The sequence below is a fragment of the Tursiops truncatus genome, chromosome 3, assembly GCF_011762595.2.
Source record: "Tursiops truncatus isolate mTurTru1 chromosome 3, mTurTru1.mat.Y, whole genome shotgun sequence".
NCBI classification, from domain to species: domain Eukaryota; kingdom Metazoa; phylum Chordata; class Mammalia; order Artiodactyla; family Delphinidae; genus Tursiops; species Tursiops truncatus.
In genome coordinates, this window is record NC_047036.1 from 164,991,072 (window position 1) to 165,008,020 (window position 16,949).

At 50.9% G+C, this 16,949-nt stretch overlaps 1 long non-coding RNA gene across 4 annotated transcripts in view; it reads right to left on the minus strand.

Annotated features, from left to right (window-relative positions):
• LOC117311765 (uncharacterized) overlaps positions 1-16,949 on the minus strand; it is a 43,645-nt gene that overhangs the window by 1,636 nt on the left and 25,060 nt on the right. For 3 of the 4 annotated variants that reach the window (XR_012331094.1, XR_012331093.1, XR_012331095.1), the window contains 2 exons: positions 1,214-1,360; positions 229-319 (listed from right to left, as the gene is read on the minus strand). This is a non-coding gene — a long non-coding RNA (uncharacterized lncRNA). The remainder of the gene's footprint in view (positions 1-228; positions 320-1,213; positions 1,361-16,949) is intronic. The other variant, XR_004526050.2, reaches the window with a different exon arrangement.

Here is a 16,949-nt window from a genome sequence, read left to right on the forward strand (position 1 = left end):
AGCCACCCGTACCCCCTCCCGTCGTGTCCCCCCCCTTCTGGGCCTCAGTTTCCCAAACATACTTGGGATCCACACACCAGAGCTTCATGGAGAAGCAGCAGGGATGGGGGAGGCAAGGCAGATCCCACCTAGCCTCCACAACCCCAGGTAACAGGTGGGAGGAAGCAGGGGACAGGGGAATGACAGTGTTCACAGGCAAACACTCAGTTGTCCATGGTGGTCACTCACCAGCCACAGCCAGATGCCCGGCCATCCATGGTGGACCCTCAGCCACTCACAGAGGGACACACTGCCTTCAACAGGTGGGCTTGAAACCATTCTGTTGGGGAAAGGGAGAGAGTCATTTCCACACTGTATTCATTTCCTCTAACTGTCATAACAAATTACTACAAACTTTGCAGCGTAAACAACACAGATTTATTATCTTACAGTTCCAGAGGTCAGAAACCCCACCCAGGGCTCACCAGGATAAAAAGGTGTGCACAGGCTGTATTCCTTTCTGGAGGTTCCTGGTTTCCTTGCTTATTTGGGTTATTGGCAGATTTTACTTCCTTGCGGTTGTAGGACTGAGTTCTCCATTTCCTTGCTGACTGTCAGCTGAGAGCCACTCCCAGCTTCTAGAGGCGCCTGCATTCCTTGGCTCGTGCCCCCCTCCCATCTTCAAAGCCTGAAGCAGCAGATCAAGTCCCTCGCACCCTTCCTATCTCCCCTCCTCTTCTCCCATCTCACTTCTGACCCAGCTAGAAAGGGTTCTCTGATTTTAAGGGTCCATGTGATTGTGAGCCCACCGGATAATCCAGGACCACCTCCGCTTCTCAAAATCAGTAACCTTCATCACATCTGCAGAATCTCTTTTGCCATGAATGTGTAGGGAACATACTCAAGGTTTTGGGGATTAGGACGTGCACAACTTTGGGTGAGGCAGGCATTAGATGCACATGGACACCACACAGGTAAGTACGGGTCTGTGGCTAGCAAATTGTACCTGTATGCAAATTAGAACAAGTCACCTTGTCATCACAGTAGACTTCAAAGTCATCACAATGGACTGACTTTGACAGAATGAGACCCTTGACTGCCCTCTGCTGGAAAGTAGTCAAAATAAATAGACAAATCGACCGTGTTTCTGCTGTGAATGAAACCCCTCAAAGGTGGCACCCTAGTGCGGAGAAAACACATACAAACCAACTTAGTCAAACACTTGCATACTTACAGCCCACAGTGAAACTAGTTGACATAGCTCACAAAAGAGTTTGCTATGGGGACTTCCCTGGTGGTCCAGTGGTTAAAACTCCGCTCTCCCAATGCAGGGGGCCCAAATTCCATCCCTGATCAGGGAACTAGATCCTGCATGCCACAACTAAAAAAAAAAAAAAAATCCACATGCTGTAACTAAGACCCGGCACAGCCAGATGAATAAATATATATATTTTTTAAATAGTTTGGTTTTGAGCCATTGGTGCAAGTGTGGAGTCTAGCATTAAGTGAAGATGTCCAATGGAAGGGGGTGGACAGCTTGTCCTGTGGGAGCCTGTGGACATCGTGGACAGCTGACCAACAGTTGCTAAGGGGTCACACACACAGTTACAGAAGGGCTGGAGGATGGCGGGCAACAGGAAATAGCCCCTGGGATGATGCGAGAGTGGACACCCTCAGAAGTGAAAACTCTCGGATGAGGCTTGGGTCCTGCCTGCAGACATTCATTTATCAAGTGTCAGCCATGTGCCGGGCACTGTTCTATGGCAAGTGGTGGATAAGACAGATGTGAGCCCACCTTGCCAGTGGGCCCTTTCTTAAGCCACGGAAGAGAGAAACAGTCCCTAGATCACCATGGCAGGGGACAAGAGGGTGGCCATGACCATCCCTCCATTCCTGAACAGCACATTCTACTGAAAACAATGCAGGGAAAAGCTATATAGTTCCCAAGCTAGCCCACAGTAGTCTACTTAGCCCATAAGGCAGGTGAAAGTGATGGGATAGATGGGAAGTGACGGGGGGAGTACAGACAGGTAAGGAAGAGAAATGTCCCATAAGGAAGAGGTCAATTTCCATAACTAGACTGATGGGCTAGCCTGGAGGTTATGGTCTCTGGCCATAAGTTCGCTTCTTTTGAGAAGTGAAAACATTTCTGAGCATCAAACCCTTTAAGTTTTAAACTGACAACTCAATGCCCAGTCACTCACCAGCAAACGCGTGTGGGGTATTGAAGGGGGAAAATTGCCACAATATTTGGTAGCTCCCCCATCAAGAAGATATGGATTCTGTTTCTCTTCCTCCTGAATCTGTATTTGACCATGTGATTTGTTTGGCCCATGAAACTTTAGCAAACATGACACAATGGGGAGCAAAAATGCTAGCAGGCTCTCTGCTTTTTCTGGTAAATCTGCAGCTACGGTGGACATGAGTTCAAGCTAACCTGCTGGAGAGACCACATGGAGGAGAACCAAGGCACCCTAGCCAACAACCTGTGACTACCAGACACATGCAGGGAGCCCTCCATGATCATCTGGCATTTGGCCCCAGCCCACCCACCAGCTAATTGCAGTCCCATGAGTGACCCCAAGAAAGACCAACAGATGTATCACTCAGCTTAACTCAGCCCAAATCTCCAGCCCACAGAATCAAGTGTTAATAAATGACCATCTTTTAAGCCATTACACGTTAGCGTAGTTTGTTACACAGCAAAGGCTAACTGCTACAATGTTGAAACACAGTCTCTTTGAAAGGAGACACACAAGCTCTCTAACGTGCAGCCACTAACTCTCTTAACAATAACCACACAAAGACATTGGTGTGGTCAACGTGTAAGTTTCAGTGCCAGAAATTCTAATTTATTCATCCTATAATTTATTCATCCTGCCATCCACTAGGTGGCAGGAATTCTTCATCTGGCTCAAACTTCCACTTAAGCTAGAAGTACAGGCTAAGGAATCAATTTGTGTTTCCACTTTAAAAAAAAAAAACTTTTATCTTGCAATCATTATCTTGATTTTGCAGATGAGGAAACCTAGGCATGAGGAGATTTACATCTCTTGCTTGTGAGGGATGAAGCCAGGGTTTGCATCTAGGCTGAGTCTACAATTAATTACTACATTGGACTGACACCCTGCTCCATCACTGATTATCTGTGTAACCCTGAGCAAGGCGCTACACTCTTATGCCTCAGTTTCATCTCGTGTAAAATGAGAGAGCTGAACTAAAACCAAAGGTTCCTAACCTGGAATGAACAGCTATGATACCATATAACTGTCCAAAACAATCTTGGGGGTAAATATATTTGGAGGGGTGGAGTCGAGGGCAATGGATTGGAGGTGGTCTTTAAATTCAGTTAATTCCCAAATGAGTCTATGATCCAGAAAAGGTTAAGAAACATTATATAATATCCTCCAGGAGACCTATTCCAGGAATCAAGTTCCTATTCAAGTTGATACCAAATGCTATAATTACAATTGTGCAGAAACCGTGCAAGCCTTACAGAGAACAGTCTCAGGGACAATGTGGTCCATAACGCAGCGGTACTGAACTGTGGTCAGGGTTAAGCATGACCCTGGTCTTAATTCCAAGCTTGAATGGAATGCCTCTTTCTAACACACCCTGTGCCCTTATCTTGGAACTAGACCAGTTATGGGCTTGTCCCACTGAGTCACGACCTGCCCGGGGTGGGGGGCGTGCTTTCACCCTGCCCCAGGCAAGGTTCTGTTGCTATAGCTTTAACCTCTGAGCCCTACCTATTCACACCCTGAGAAAGCAGTTAGTGATGATTACAGGAACTACCAAAACAGTCTACAGCGAATTCTGTCTGAAGCAACCTTGCCTAATTTTCCGGAAGTCTGACTCATTGTAACTGTTTCTGGTGGCTTGATGTTTCCCCAGAATGAGCTGCTGTCTCTCACAACTGCTCACCCCCCAGCCTCCTCTCCGTTCTGTACCAGCTCCCATCTGCCCCCGCCTTGAGTTCCCACAGCCAACAGGTCCTCCTACTTGCCTCCAAATCTGCACGCCAGCCTGACGTCAGAAGCACCTACAGCTGTTCACAGCCACTGGCCTCAGGTGTCCTGAGCGAGATCCCCCCTTCCCATGACAGCCCAGTTCACTCTAAGCTGGTCATAAAGTTTGCTATGTGGTGCGAGTATGCAAACTTTTCCTCTGGGCGGTGGAATTTTTGTCAAGCAACATCTTACGGAAACTCAAACAACGCGAAAGCCTTTGGGATGGCAGGACCTTAGAGAGAGCACCGCATCTTGGGGGGCATGGGGGTGGGGGGCACCCTCAGGTAAGGATGCAAAGTTCACGCGTGGGTGGCCCGGGGAAAATCGAGGAAACAGAACTGGTTTCCCCAAAGCGCTGGCCCCGGGAAGGTGGGTAAGAGCGAGGGTTCAGCGGTCAGGAACTCAGGCCAAGAAGCAAGCATGAGAACACAGGCCCTGGGAATTTACAGACATCTCGGGGAGGGCGCTGGGCTTCCCGCAGGTCGTGGGAGTGAGGCAGGCGCCAAAGCTCCGAGGCCTGAGTAACCCCAGCTGACATCTGGAGAACAGCTGTTATACAAAAGAGCCTGTCCCAGCCAGGGAGCAGTAACCCCAGCAGGGCTTTCAAACACCCAGCAGGGTTTTTTTAATAGCTTTAGAGAGATTCTTTCACAACAACAAACTCACTAAGAGCCACCGCTCAGCTGCAGCATGGACACACCCCGAGACACACATGTCCGCCACATATAATAATAGCCCAATATTTCATGCATGTGCCGTGTGCATCAGACAGGGTACGATCGCTTTACACATAGTAATTCATATAATTCTTATAACAACTCCTTGGGGTCGATGCTATCCTCATTCCCATAGCAGGCAGGGGAATTGCTCCAACACCCTCCCAGGGTGAAAGCGCAAACCACCCCCATCCTTGCCCATAGAGCCTTGCATGACCTGGCCCATCCCCTCCCTGCCCTGACCTCTTCTCTCTCTCCCCCTCGCTCATTCTGTTCCGGTCACGTGAACTCCCCAAGTAAATTCCTGCTCCAGGGCCTTTGCATGTGCTCCTCCCTTTGCCAAAGAGGTTCTCCCCACTGAAGCACTGCACAGCTCTCGCCTCGCCTCCTTCCATTCTTTACCCACAAATGTCACCCCCCTCCCCGCATGCACATACACAGCACTTAACACCATCGAGCATATTGCATACTTTGATTTCCTCATCTAGCATGTTGTATACTTTTATTTCCTCATCCCTATTGTCAGCACGACCCACCAGAGCAGGGATTTGTGTCTGTTTTGTTCACTGCTGTGCCTGAAGTGCCTAGAACAGTGCCCAGCGCACAGTGGGTGTTCGGCAAGTATTTGCAGAGTGAATAATCCCCGATGAAAGAGGACACGGAGACAGGGAGAAATTGGGCCACGTACCCAAGGCCCACAGTCCTTAGAAGCTGGACTCGAACCCAGACAGTTGAATTCCCAGGCTTCCTAGTCACTGCGCCTCTTTTCCCTAAACACATTCCCGCGCACAGCCGCAAACGCACACGATGGCTAACACAATCGTAAACGCGTGCTGCTTACCGCCAGGTGCCTCCGCGGCTGGCTTTCCCACAAGCACACCCCCTCACTCAGGCCCACCCTCAGCCCCCAGACTCCTGGCCCCCAGCGCTCACCTCCTCAAGCCCCTCGCCCCAACACCCCAGGCAGGGAAGAGCCCTCGGTCTGCGCCCTGGAGAACTTGAGCTCAGCCTCCTAGGGCATCAGGCTGCTGTTTACCAGGGCAACCGTGCGTGAGCGGCTCCGGGCCACCCACCTGGGATCCGGGCTGATGGTGGCCAGGTCCAGCGCCTCGCCCTGGGGAGGGAAGACCCAGGAGAGCTGCTGGTGTGGCTAAGGGCGCGGCCACACAACCCCCCTTCCCATCTTCTGTGCCTTCTCCATCGCCGTGTCCCCATAGCACCCTCACCCTGGCGCCCCCAGGGCACGTAGTGCAGGCTGCTGAGACCCCACTGTCTTTACGTCCCTTCTCCCATCAACCCAGGCCCTCATCCGAGCCCGGCTCCCCGTGCTTCTCCAGCTTCCAGGTCTGAGGCAGGTAGCCGCCCACCGTGGCACAGGGCAGGCTGCAGAAGAGCACAGCCTTCCCTATCGCCCGCCCCGTCCTTGCCTCCCATCCTCCTTGGACCCCGGGGTCCCCTCAGGCTCCTCCCTCAGCCCAAGCCCTGCCCCCTCCCGGCCTCAAGTACAACGTAGCCTTCCAGGACAGGTGCACAGTCAGCACCAAGGCATCACTGAAGCTTTGCAAGAAGACCTGCCACCTTGAAGACCTCGCCTCCTAGGGCTCCTTCCAGGCCCCCACCCCAGCCAGCCCCACCCCACCCCTCCAGCCTCCAAGAAGGGCGAACTGTGGCCCCCTCACCCCCAATGGCTCCTCCCCACTCCAGCCTAGACCCCGCCCAGTCACCTACAGCTTCGGGGTGCGATGCACTTGGCCACGCACCGGCTGGCGAAGACGCCCGGCTCGACCTAGCTATCATGGTCCCTTCAGCCGCTCCCGGACCCTCCCAGGCCACGCCCGCACCTGCCCCGCGTCCTGCCCTGCACGTATCGCGCCCCACGGCCTGCGCAGAGTGCAGGCATCCGTCCGCGTTCCGGTGCAGTCTGAGAGCACCTAGCCACCCCGAGTGCAGGACCTGGCGCAGCCGGAAGGGCGCGCGGGCCTTGCCCACCAGCTCAGGTTCCCTTGGGCCTCGGCCTGCAAGATGCTGCCCAGGAAGAAGGGGAGGTGTGGACCCCGAGTCGCCGCCGCCTCCCCACGCACAATACGCACCCCTGAGCCTCACTGGATCCTGCGGGGTCAGAGGGGGCTTTGAAGCAAGTCAAGCCCTCGACTGCCCTTCCTGACCATCCATCTGGGCAGAAGTAGCGGGCGTGGCGCAGAGCTGAGCTTGCAGATCCATCTAGAGAACCTGGTCTAAACCAGAGGAGCCCCAGCCCGCTGGGCTCAGATCAGGGACCCCTAAACCTACCTCTGACTTTTTAGAGACCTTGTACGGAGCGCCTCGATGCCTCCACTGGTCCCCACGTCCCAACCCCTGGAGCCATTCATTCCTTGAATGAACATGTGTTGAATTCTTATTGTGTTTAGACCCAGTGTTGGGGATACGGGGACGAAGAAGCAAGCATCGTCTCTGCCCTATTGAAGCTAATACTCTAGGGGAGAGAGGGGAGCTCGATGGGCAAGGAAGAGACAAAAATCATAACGACAGATTGAGGTAAGGGCCACCAAAGAAATAAACAAGGAACAGCGCGAGAAAAGACAAGTGATTGTAGCTGGGATGTCGTCTTCTCTGAGGAGGTGGCATTTGAGCTCAGATCTGGACGGTGGAGCTCACAGTTCAAAAAGCCAGGGGAGAGCACACCAGGCAAGGGATCCTGCAGGTGCAAAGGCCCTGAGGCTGGAACAAGTTTTGCCATCAAAGACCTTGCTCCTCAGCCTTCCCTTCTTCCTCTCCACGGACTCTTCCCCCTTAGCCTCAGAGATTCTCCATCGTCCTGAGAATCCCTTTCTTGCTGTGCCTCTTCCCGTCCCATCCCCCCATCATAGACAAGTTTCTAGAAAGCATGAGCTAACCTGAATGTCTATCAACAGGGGATTGGAATGAGATATACGATTCAGGGTTGGGATCGAAACATCTATCTGTAGGAGGGAAATAGGAAGTTTGTATGACCCTGTTTGGGGGGTTGGTGATGAAAGGTACTTTAATATCTAGCAAGGCAGATAACTTAAAATTGCCTACCTTCCACTTTCTGGGGATGACGTTAATGTTCTATATCTTGATCGAGGTTGGATTACACGGGTGTCTGCACCTCTCCAAAGTCAGGGGATGTACACAGAAGACTTGTCTGTTTCTTGCCTGTTTCACCCACTTCCCCAATAGCAAAGAAACATAAGATATTGAACTCTTAGGTAGTGATGTCCATGCTGAAGTGTTTCGGGGTAACGGGTGCTGATGGCCGCATCCTAAAAATAATGTGGATTGATGGATGGAAAGAGAGGGGGAGGGAGGGAGGCATATCTGATAAAGCAAATATAGCATGATGTTAATTGTCAAATCTAAGGGTGGGCAGGCCAGTGTACAATTCTTTCCGTTTTTCTGTATGTATGAAAATTTTTATAACGTTGAGAAAATTTGTCTTCCCACAGAAGCTACAGGTCATTTTTCTATTAAAGTGGGCCCAGCAAGGCAACCCTGGTGCAGACCTGTGCTGAGGAAGGGTCCCTGAGGGTCTTTCTTAGTCCTGCAAGTGTAAGGGGAATATGAGGCAGCTTTCATAGGTTGAGATGGGCTGTTGGTCCCCCGGGTGCTGGAGGAGAGGCAGGGATGGAGATGGGGCCATGGGGAAGACACAGGAGTGGGAATTTGGTGAGGGCTGGTTCGGAGTGGCCAAAGGAAGAGCTAGCATATTTGTTTTAAGCACATCCATCAGCTTGAAAATGGGCAAATGACCCGAACAAACATTTCTCCAAAGAAAATAAACTAACAGCCAACATGAATAGATGCTCAATGTCGCTAGTCATTAAGGAATTGCAAATCAAAACCACAGTGATATATCACTTCACACCCAGTGGGATGGCTAGAATCAAAAAGTCGAATAAATACAAGCGTTGGCAAGACTGTGGAGACATCGTAACCCTCATACACTGCCATGGGGAATGTAAAATGGTTCAGCCGCTTGGAAAACGGTTTGGCGGTTCCTCAAAATGTTAAACATAGAGTTTCCATATGACCCGGAAATTATACCGAAAAGAATTGAACACAGGTATTAAAGCAAATATTTGCCCAGGAATGTCCGTTGCAGCATTATTCACAATAGCCGAAGGCAGAAACATCGCAATCGCCATCAGTGGATGAATAGATTAAAAAAAAATACATACATATATATATACATATATACACACAATGGAATATTATTCAACCATACAAATAATTAAGATATATACTACACAGGAACATCGAAAACATTATGCTTCGTAAAAGAAGCCAGTCACAAAAGGCTACATATTATATGATTCCACGTGTACAACATTCTGGAAAAGGCAAACTGTAGTAACGGAGAACAGATCAGTGCTTGCCAGAGGCTGGGGATGGGGGCATATTCCGTATCTCGATTGACGTGGTGGGTGCATAACTGCATGCATTGGCCAAGAATCAGAATCGTATACTAAAATTGGATTTTACCATATGTAAATTATACCTTATTTTTTTTATGAGAGCGGGGAAGGAGCCAGTAGAAAAGACACACTATGCGGTAAAAATAATAGCTGGATAGGAAAGGAAAGGCTGTCTGTACTCTGCAGATCCACTTCCTCCTTCCCATCCTCTCATCCAGCCTCGAACTCTCTTCCTGATGGGACCCTGCTCCCTTGGCTGGTTGAGTATCAGGCAGATGGCTAGCTCCCCAACGACGCCCTGTTCATTCTCCTTGCGCTTCTTGTTGCCGAGTCCCTTGGATGCTGGGAGCACTCTCTCCTGCTTGAGAATCACAGCTCTCTCTTACGCAACCTCTCCAGCCCGCCTCCCCCATCTCCAGCTCTGATGGCTCCTGCTCTGTCTCCTCCCTTAACTCCTCACCCCCCCCAGCTGGGCCATCCTGCTTGTGGTTTCACAGGCTGCCAACATGTCAACCACACCCAGTTCTCCCCCGCCCACCCAGGCATCTCTTGACTTGGATCTGCAGTAACATCACCTCCCAAGTTCTCCACGACATATTTCTATTAATACGACCTGGGATCCATATCTGACTCACACTGTGCCTTGTCGTTGGCCGAACCCCCAGTCTGGTTCCCACGTGACCTGTGCTCTGAAGTCTCAAGATACTGTTTGGCAGGACTTCCCTGAACTTTCCCTGTTCAAGAAACTTCCGTGGGATTTAAAGACCTAAAATTAAGAGTTAGGGGCTTCCCTGGTGGCGCAGTGGTTGAGAGTCCGCCTGCCGATGAAGGGGACACGGGTTCATGCCCCGGTCCGGGAGGATCCCACATGCCGCGGAGCGGCTGGGCCCATGAGCCATGGCCGCTGAGCCTGCGCGTCCAGAGCCTGTGCTCCGCAACGGGAGAGGCCACAAGAGTGAGACGCCGCGTACCGCAAAAAAAAAAAAAAAAAAGAGTTAAAACTATAAAACTTTTAGAAGAAAACATTAGGGGAAATCATAAAAGTTTGAGAAATCTTCATGATGTTGAATTTGGGAACAATTTCATGTATATGACATTAAAAGCGCAGGCAAAAAAAGGCAAAATAGATTCATTGAACTTCATCAAAATTGAGAACTTTTTTGCATCAAAAAACACTATTAGGGCTTCCCTGGTGGTGCAGTGGTTAAGAATCCGCCTGCCAATGCAGGGGCCACGGGTTCGAGCCCTGGTCCGGGAAGATCCAACATGCCGCGGAGCAACTAAGCCCGTGTGCCACAACTACTGAGCCTGCGCTCTAGAGCCCGCGAGCCACAACTACTGAGGCCTGTGCTCCGCAACAAGAGAAGCCACTGCAACGAGAAGCCCTCGCACCTCAACGAAGAGTAGTCCCTGCTTGCCACAACGAGAAAGCCCGCGCACAGCAACAAAGACCCAACGCAGCCAAAAATAAAATAAATAAATTTTTAAAAAACACTATTAATAAAGCAAAAAGACAACCTACAGAATGTGAGAAAATATTTGCAAATCATATACCTGATAAGGGATTAATATCCAGAATATATAATGCACTCTTACAACTTGACAACAACAATAAAATTTGAAAACTGGTCAAAGAACTTGAACAAACATTTCTCCAAAGAAGGTATACAAATGGCCAATAAGCACATGAAAAGATGTGTAATAGCATTAGTCATTAGGGAAATGCAAATCAAAACCACAATGGGATACTACTTCACATCTACTAGGACGGCAATTTTTTTTTTATAAATTTATTTATTTTATTTTTTATTTTTGGCTGCATTGGGTCTTCGTTGCTGTGCGGGCTTTCTCTAGTTGCGGCGAGCAGGAGCTACTCTTCGTTGCGGTGCGCGGGCTTCTTGTTGCGGTGGCTTCTCTTGCTGCGGAGCATGGGCTCTATGTGTGCAGGCTTCAGTAGTTGTGGCTCGCGGGCTTAGTAGTTGTGGCTCCCGGGCTCTAGAGCGCAGGCTCAGTAGTTGTGGCGCACGGGCTTAGTTGCTCCGCGGCATGTGGGATCTTCCCTGACCAGGGCATAAACCTGCGTCCCCTGCATTGGCAGGTGGATTCTTAACCACTGCGCCACCAGGGAAGCCCTAGGATGGCAATTAAAAACAAAAACAAAACAAAATAGAAAATAACAAGTATTGGTGAGAATGTGGAGAAATTGAAACCCTCTTGTGTTACTGGTGGGAATGTAAAGCGGAAAACAGTTTGTTGTTTCTTCAAAAAATTAAACTGAGAGTTACCATAGGACCCAGCAATTCTACTCCCAGGTATATACCAAAGGAATGTAAGGCAGGAATTCAAACAAGTATCTGTACATAAGTGTTCATAGCAGCTTTATTCACAGTAGCCACAAGTTGGAAACAACCCAAGCGTCCATCAACAGATGACCCAATAAATAAAATGTGGTCCATGCATATAATGGAATATTATTCAGCCTCCAAAGAGAATGAAATTCTGACACATACTCCATCATGGATGAACCTTGAAAAACATGTAAAGTGGAAGAACCCAGACATGAAAGGACAAATATCGTATGACCCCATTTACATGAGATCCCTAGAGGAGTCCAATTCGCAAAGATAGAAAGTGGGATGGTGGGCGCCAGGGGCTGGGGGAGGGGATGGGGAGTGAGTGTTTCATGGGGACAGAGTTTCAGTTTGGGAAGATGAGAAAGTTCCAGAGATGGATGGAGGTGATGTTTGCTCAACACTGAGAATGTACGTTAACACCACTGAATTGCACACTTAAAAATAGTGGTAAATTTTATGTTATGTTATTTTACCATAAGTTTAAACATTTTAAAAGAGCCTGCATAGCTCCCTCTTACTACTTCATTGAACCTAAACATCTCAGCCCTCTGCTCCAGCCGGCCTGGGTCCCTGGCCTTCCCTCTAACCCACCCTCACACACTTTTATACATGGGATGCCCTCCACTGGGGGCACTGTCTCCACCCCTCTCTGTCTCCCCTAATCCACCAGCCCTGCCTTGCAGACTCACAGACACGCTCCCCCGTGGAGAATCAGCGCAAGGTAGCAAGGTAGGGGGCTTGTCCTGGGACCCGAGACCAGGTGGGAATAGCTAAGCTCGTCTCGGTTCAGGAAGCTGAGGCAGGAAACCATCCTTTGTAGAGCTAGAGAAGCTCCTCCCCACGGCAGCTGCAGGTGCAGCTCGAGAAGCCAGAGGTAGGGGAGGCAGAGACAGAGGTAGGGGGCGGACCCTCGGAGCCCTGCCAAGGGCCCCAAGGTCAAGATGTCCCAGAGATAATGCATTCTCTCTGCGTTCTCAACTATGTCCCAGCATTCCTGTCTTATTGGCAATAACAACAACAACAGTAATAATAACAGCCCGGGGGCAGCCAGCTTTGCATCTGCCTCCGCTTCCCTGTGCCCTTCTAGACTGTGCCCATCAGGGCCACACAGGGGCAAGGCCTGGAGTGACCGAGTCCCTGGGGTCCCCACAGCCAGAGATGCTGGGAGAGGCCAGAGCGGGTGGGCAGAAGGAGGTAGAGGGTGTAAGGCCAGGGGCTGACATGCTGGAGGGGCCGCCGAAGGAGGCTGGGCAGAGGCCTGGCAGCTGGACCGAGGGGGCCTGGCCAGCAGTGCGTGTTTACTTTAGGAAGAGAGGGGCCAATCTGCGGCCTCCCACTGTGACCCTGGACTCAGGGGTCTGCGGGGAATCAGATGTTTCTCTCCTGAGCTAATCTCTGGGCTTCATCCCAGGGGATTCTCTGGCCTTCCCAGAAGACACGCCCACCTTGAGAACCCTCAGACATCAAGAGACATTATCCGGGTTCAGGAATCCTGTGTCTCCACGCCCCCAGGAGCCCAGTCAGCCCCACAAGCCCAGCCCCTCAGTCTCGCCTGGACTGACCCCATCCAGCCTCATCCTGAGCTCCTAATTTGGCTGGGTTGCCCAGAGTTTGCAACCCCACTGGGCCACCCCAGAGAGGGCCGTGGGACGCCAGCCTTGTTCTCAGTGCCCAGGTTCTGGGAAGAAGAGGAAGGGGAAAAGCAGGAAATCTTTGATGCTCGGCCAGAAGTCTCTGCCTGAAATTCCACCATTCAAGTTTCCCCTTTGGTTTAAGGCACTGTTTCCTTTATGTATTCCAGGACCCCCCTAGACCCCTAAAAAATGCTTCAGAGGGGAAAAAATGTCAAGGGGGGCACCTAAGTTCTGGAAAGCTCTGAGCACATGAAAGGCTCTGAGAAGACCCGCACGGAACGGCCCCATTTAGCTCTACCTAATCCCCACACTTGGCTCTGGTTCCACGGAACATGCTCTGGGCATCCAAGGCCCCAATTAAATGCCCACTGTGACAGCCCAGAGGAGTAAGGGGGACCATCAAGCTACAGAGGGAGTAAGTCATTTCGACTGGACCTGGACGGAAGGGATGTGGAGGACAAAAGCCCTGCATGCCACCCTTGGTTAGAGACCAGAAACATCCCCAAAGCACGGGAAGGGGGCTCAGCCCTCACTGCCACCACCTTGCTCCTTGCTCAAGCTCCTGGCTCTCTGATCACCCTCATTCCTGCACCCAAGACCTCAGATTCCCCCCGAACCATGTCTCCTGCTCTTGCTACCACCATGTGGCCGTGGCCACTGTACCCATCCACAGGGCTCTAACGGAGGCATCACAGGCATTGGCAGCCAACTGAATGCCACGCGGCCACATTAGAAAGACCAATGACGGGAGTTAGACTTTGTTTGTTGTTTATTTATCAGATTAGCAGTGACTTGTTTTTTAAATTGGGGTATAGTTTTTCTTCAATGTTGTGTACGTTTCTACTGTATAGCGAAGTGGAGTTCCCTGGGCTATACAGCAGGTTCTCATTAGTTATCTATTTTATACATATTAGTGTGTTCGTGTCAATCCCCATCTCCCAATTCACCCACCACCCCCCTTCCCCCCTTGGTGTCCATACGTTTGTTCTCTACATCTGTGTCTCTATTTCTGCCTTGTAAACCAGTTCATGTGTACCATTTTTCTAGATTCCACATATATGCGTTAATATACGGTATTTGTTTTTCTCTTTCTGACTTACTTCGCTCTGTATGACAGTCTCTAGGTCCATCCACGTGTCTACAAATGACCCAATTTCGTGACAGGAGTTAGACTTTAATGAACATCTTCATCTATTATTCCTGACACCAGGAGGACAGACGGGTGTTATTTGACCTTCAGGCGTCCTTGGCAAAGGCAAGCAGCCTTTAATGCTCACCTGTAGCAGGAGCCCCGCTTCCTTTAAAAACTCTGTCTAAGGAACTCAGACCACCCAAAGGGTCCCCAGATGCAGGTGAGGGAACCCTAGGCATGTCTCACATGTCCCATACTCATTTCTGGAGGCCCTGAGAAACAGCAGGTGACTCCAGAGAAACTCACTGAGTTCACATGGATCAAACATGATCGATCAGGGAACAGTTAGCAGCTGCGCGATCCTGGGGCAGTGAATCAAACTCACCAGACCTCATCTGGAAAATGGGGCCAGCAAATGAGTCCATCACGGGATGATGGCGGGGATTCTGTAAGATATGGAACCCAAGACCTGGCCTGCTCTTATGCTGTTTTGTCCTTTTCTGGAGTCTCCTGTCCCTCCTCTGCCCACAGCCCTCCAGGGCTCCCATCTCCCTTGGGGTAAAAGCCCAAGTCCTCCCCAAGGCCCACAAGGCCCTGCACCACCTGCCCCCATCCCCTCCCTGCCCTCACCCCCCTTCCTCTGTCCCCCTCGCTCACTCTGCTCCAGCCACGTGGGCCTCTGAATGATACCAGAACAAGTCAAGCACAGCCCAACCTCAGGGCCTTTGTACTGGCTCTTCCCTCTGCCTCTTCCCCTCAGATCTCCCGCACTTCCATCGGGTCGCGTTCAAATGTCACCTCCTCCAGGAGGTCACCCATGATGTCTCCATGCTAAAACAGCCCCAGGGACTAGGTTGGATAGGGTTCCCCCCACCAAATTCACATCCACCCAGAACCTGTGAATGTGATCTTCTTTGGAAACAGGGTCTTAATGTCATCAAGTTAACATGAGGCCATACTGGGCCCTAAATCCATCATAAAAGTGGAGGGGGGGGAAATTGGGTACATGTGCACAGGGAAGAAAGCCATGTGACAAGGGAGGCAGATGCATCTGCAAACCAAGGAACTCGCAGGGTCACAGGCAACCAGCAGAAGCTAGGGAGGGGCAAGGAAGGATTTTTCCCTGGACCCTTCAGGAAGAGCACAGCCCTGCTGACACCTTGACTTTGGACGTCCAGCCTCCCGAGCTGTGAGAGAATAAACTTCCCTTTAGTTAGGGTAGCCCTAGGAAACGAACATACCCCTATCTTCCCTCTTCATCCCCCCAATCCAGGAGTCTCTTCTCAGCACTCGTTACCACCTGAAACAGTACACAGTCTGTCCTCAGGATTCGCAGATCCCACAACCACAAATTTGCTGCCTCACTGACGTGTATGGGTAACCGCGGAATCAATGCCGGTGGGACTCTTGCGGCCACGCAGGGCGCCTGGGGTGCACAGTCCCAGATGGGGTCGATTCAGACAGGAGTTATGAAGCTGCTGGCCATGAATTCAGTGGAAATGAATCAACAGTGTATATTAAGTAAGGGATCTTTCAACAGCAACACACACCACACAAGGTTATGTACCAATCAGTGGATGAAAATGTGTGTCCTCTAACTCGGGCCTGGAAGAGGCCAGACTCCCACGGATGGCCAAGCCAGGGGGTTTCACCGCGAGACAGAGGCTGTAGGTGTCCAGCCTGGCTGGATGGCGGACACACAGGCCAGGGGATGGTCAAACACATGGTTCTGGGGGTGTCTGTCCAGCTCGAGCAGGAAGGCCAGCGCAGCCACTCAGACACTCACACTGTCACGCACTAGGTACCAGCCTTTCTGAGACTCCGGGTCCCTGTCAGCTAATGGCTGTCACTGGGAGAGCCAGTGGGGCAGGATTTTAAGTGTTCACTGATGCTTGTCTGATGATGGGGGTTTTCCAGTTACCAAGGATCTTCCTTCATTTAAGTAACAGCCAGTATGTCAGCTTCCACTGTCTCTTAGAGAGAGGCTGTCTCAGCATAAAAAAGAAAAAGAAAAAGAAAAAGGCTTTTATGCGTCTAAAGTCAGGATACTGAAAGAATTAACAACCCGGGGCTGGGAGGGACACGGCTCATCCTAGTGGATCTGGTATAGACAGAAAACAACCTAGGCTCAGATCAGTGGTTCTCACCCAACCGATCCTGCCTCCCAACCCAGGGGACACTGGCCAGGGTCTGGAGATGATTTGGGTCCTCAGAATTGGAGGGTGTTACTGGTACCTGCTGGGTGGAGGCCAGAGATGCTGCCAAACACCCTATAATGCATAGGATATCCCCCTATCCCCCACCAGCAAGAACTCTCCAGCCCAAAATGTCAGTAGTGCTAAGGGTGAGAATCCCTGGACCAATCACCCATCAGGCTGAAAATGATGTGGGCAATCAGAGGCATCACCAACATCATCATCATCATCCTGAGCCTGTTTATTATGCACTTACTGGGTGCCAGGTCCTGTTCTAAGTGGCCCCATGACGCCCACTCATGTGGATAAGCCAGGAGCAGCACCGAGACCCAGGCAGGGCAGGACAAGAAAGGCAACCACATTTGAAGTTTATGTCAAAGTCACAAAGTGCTGGGCTTGAAGAAAATCGCCTGCCACGGATTCTGGGGGTGGCAGAGGGGGACAGCTGAGCTTTGTCTGTCCCAGCAGCAGAGGGGAAACTGAGGCCAGCGCT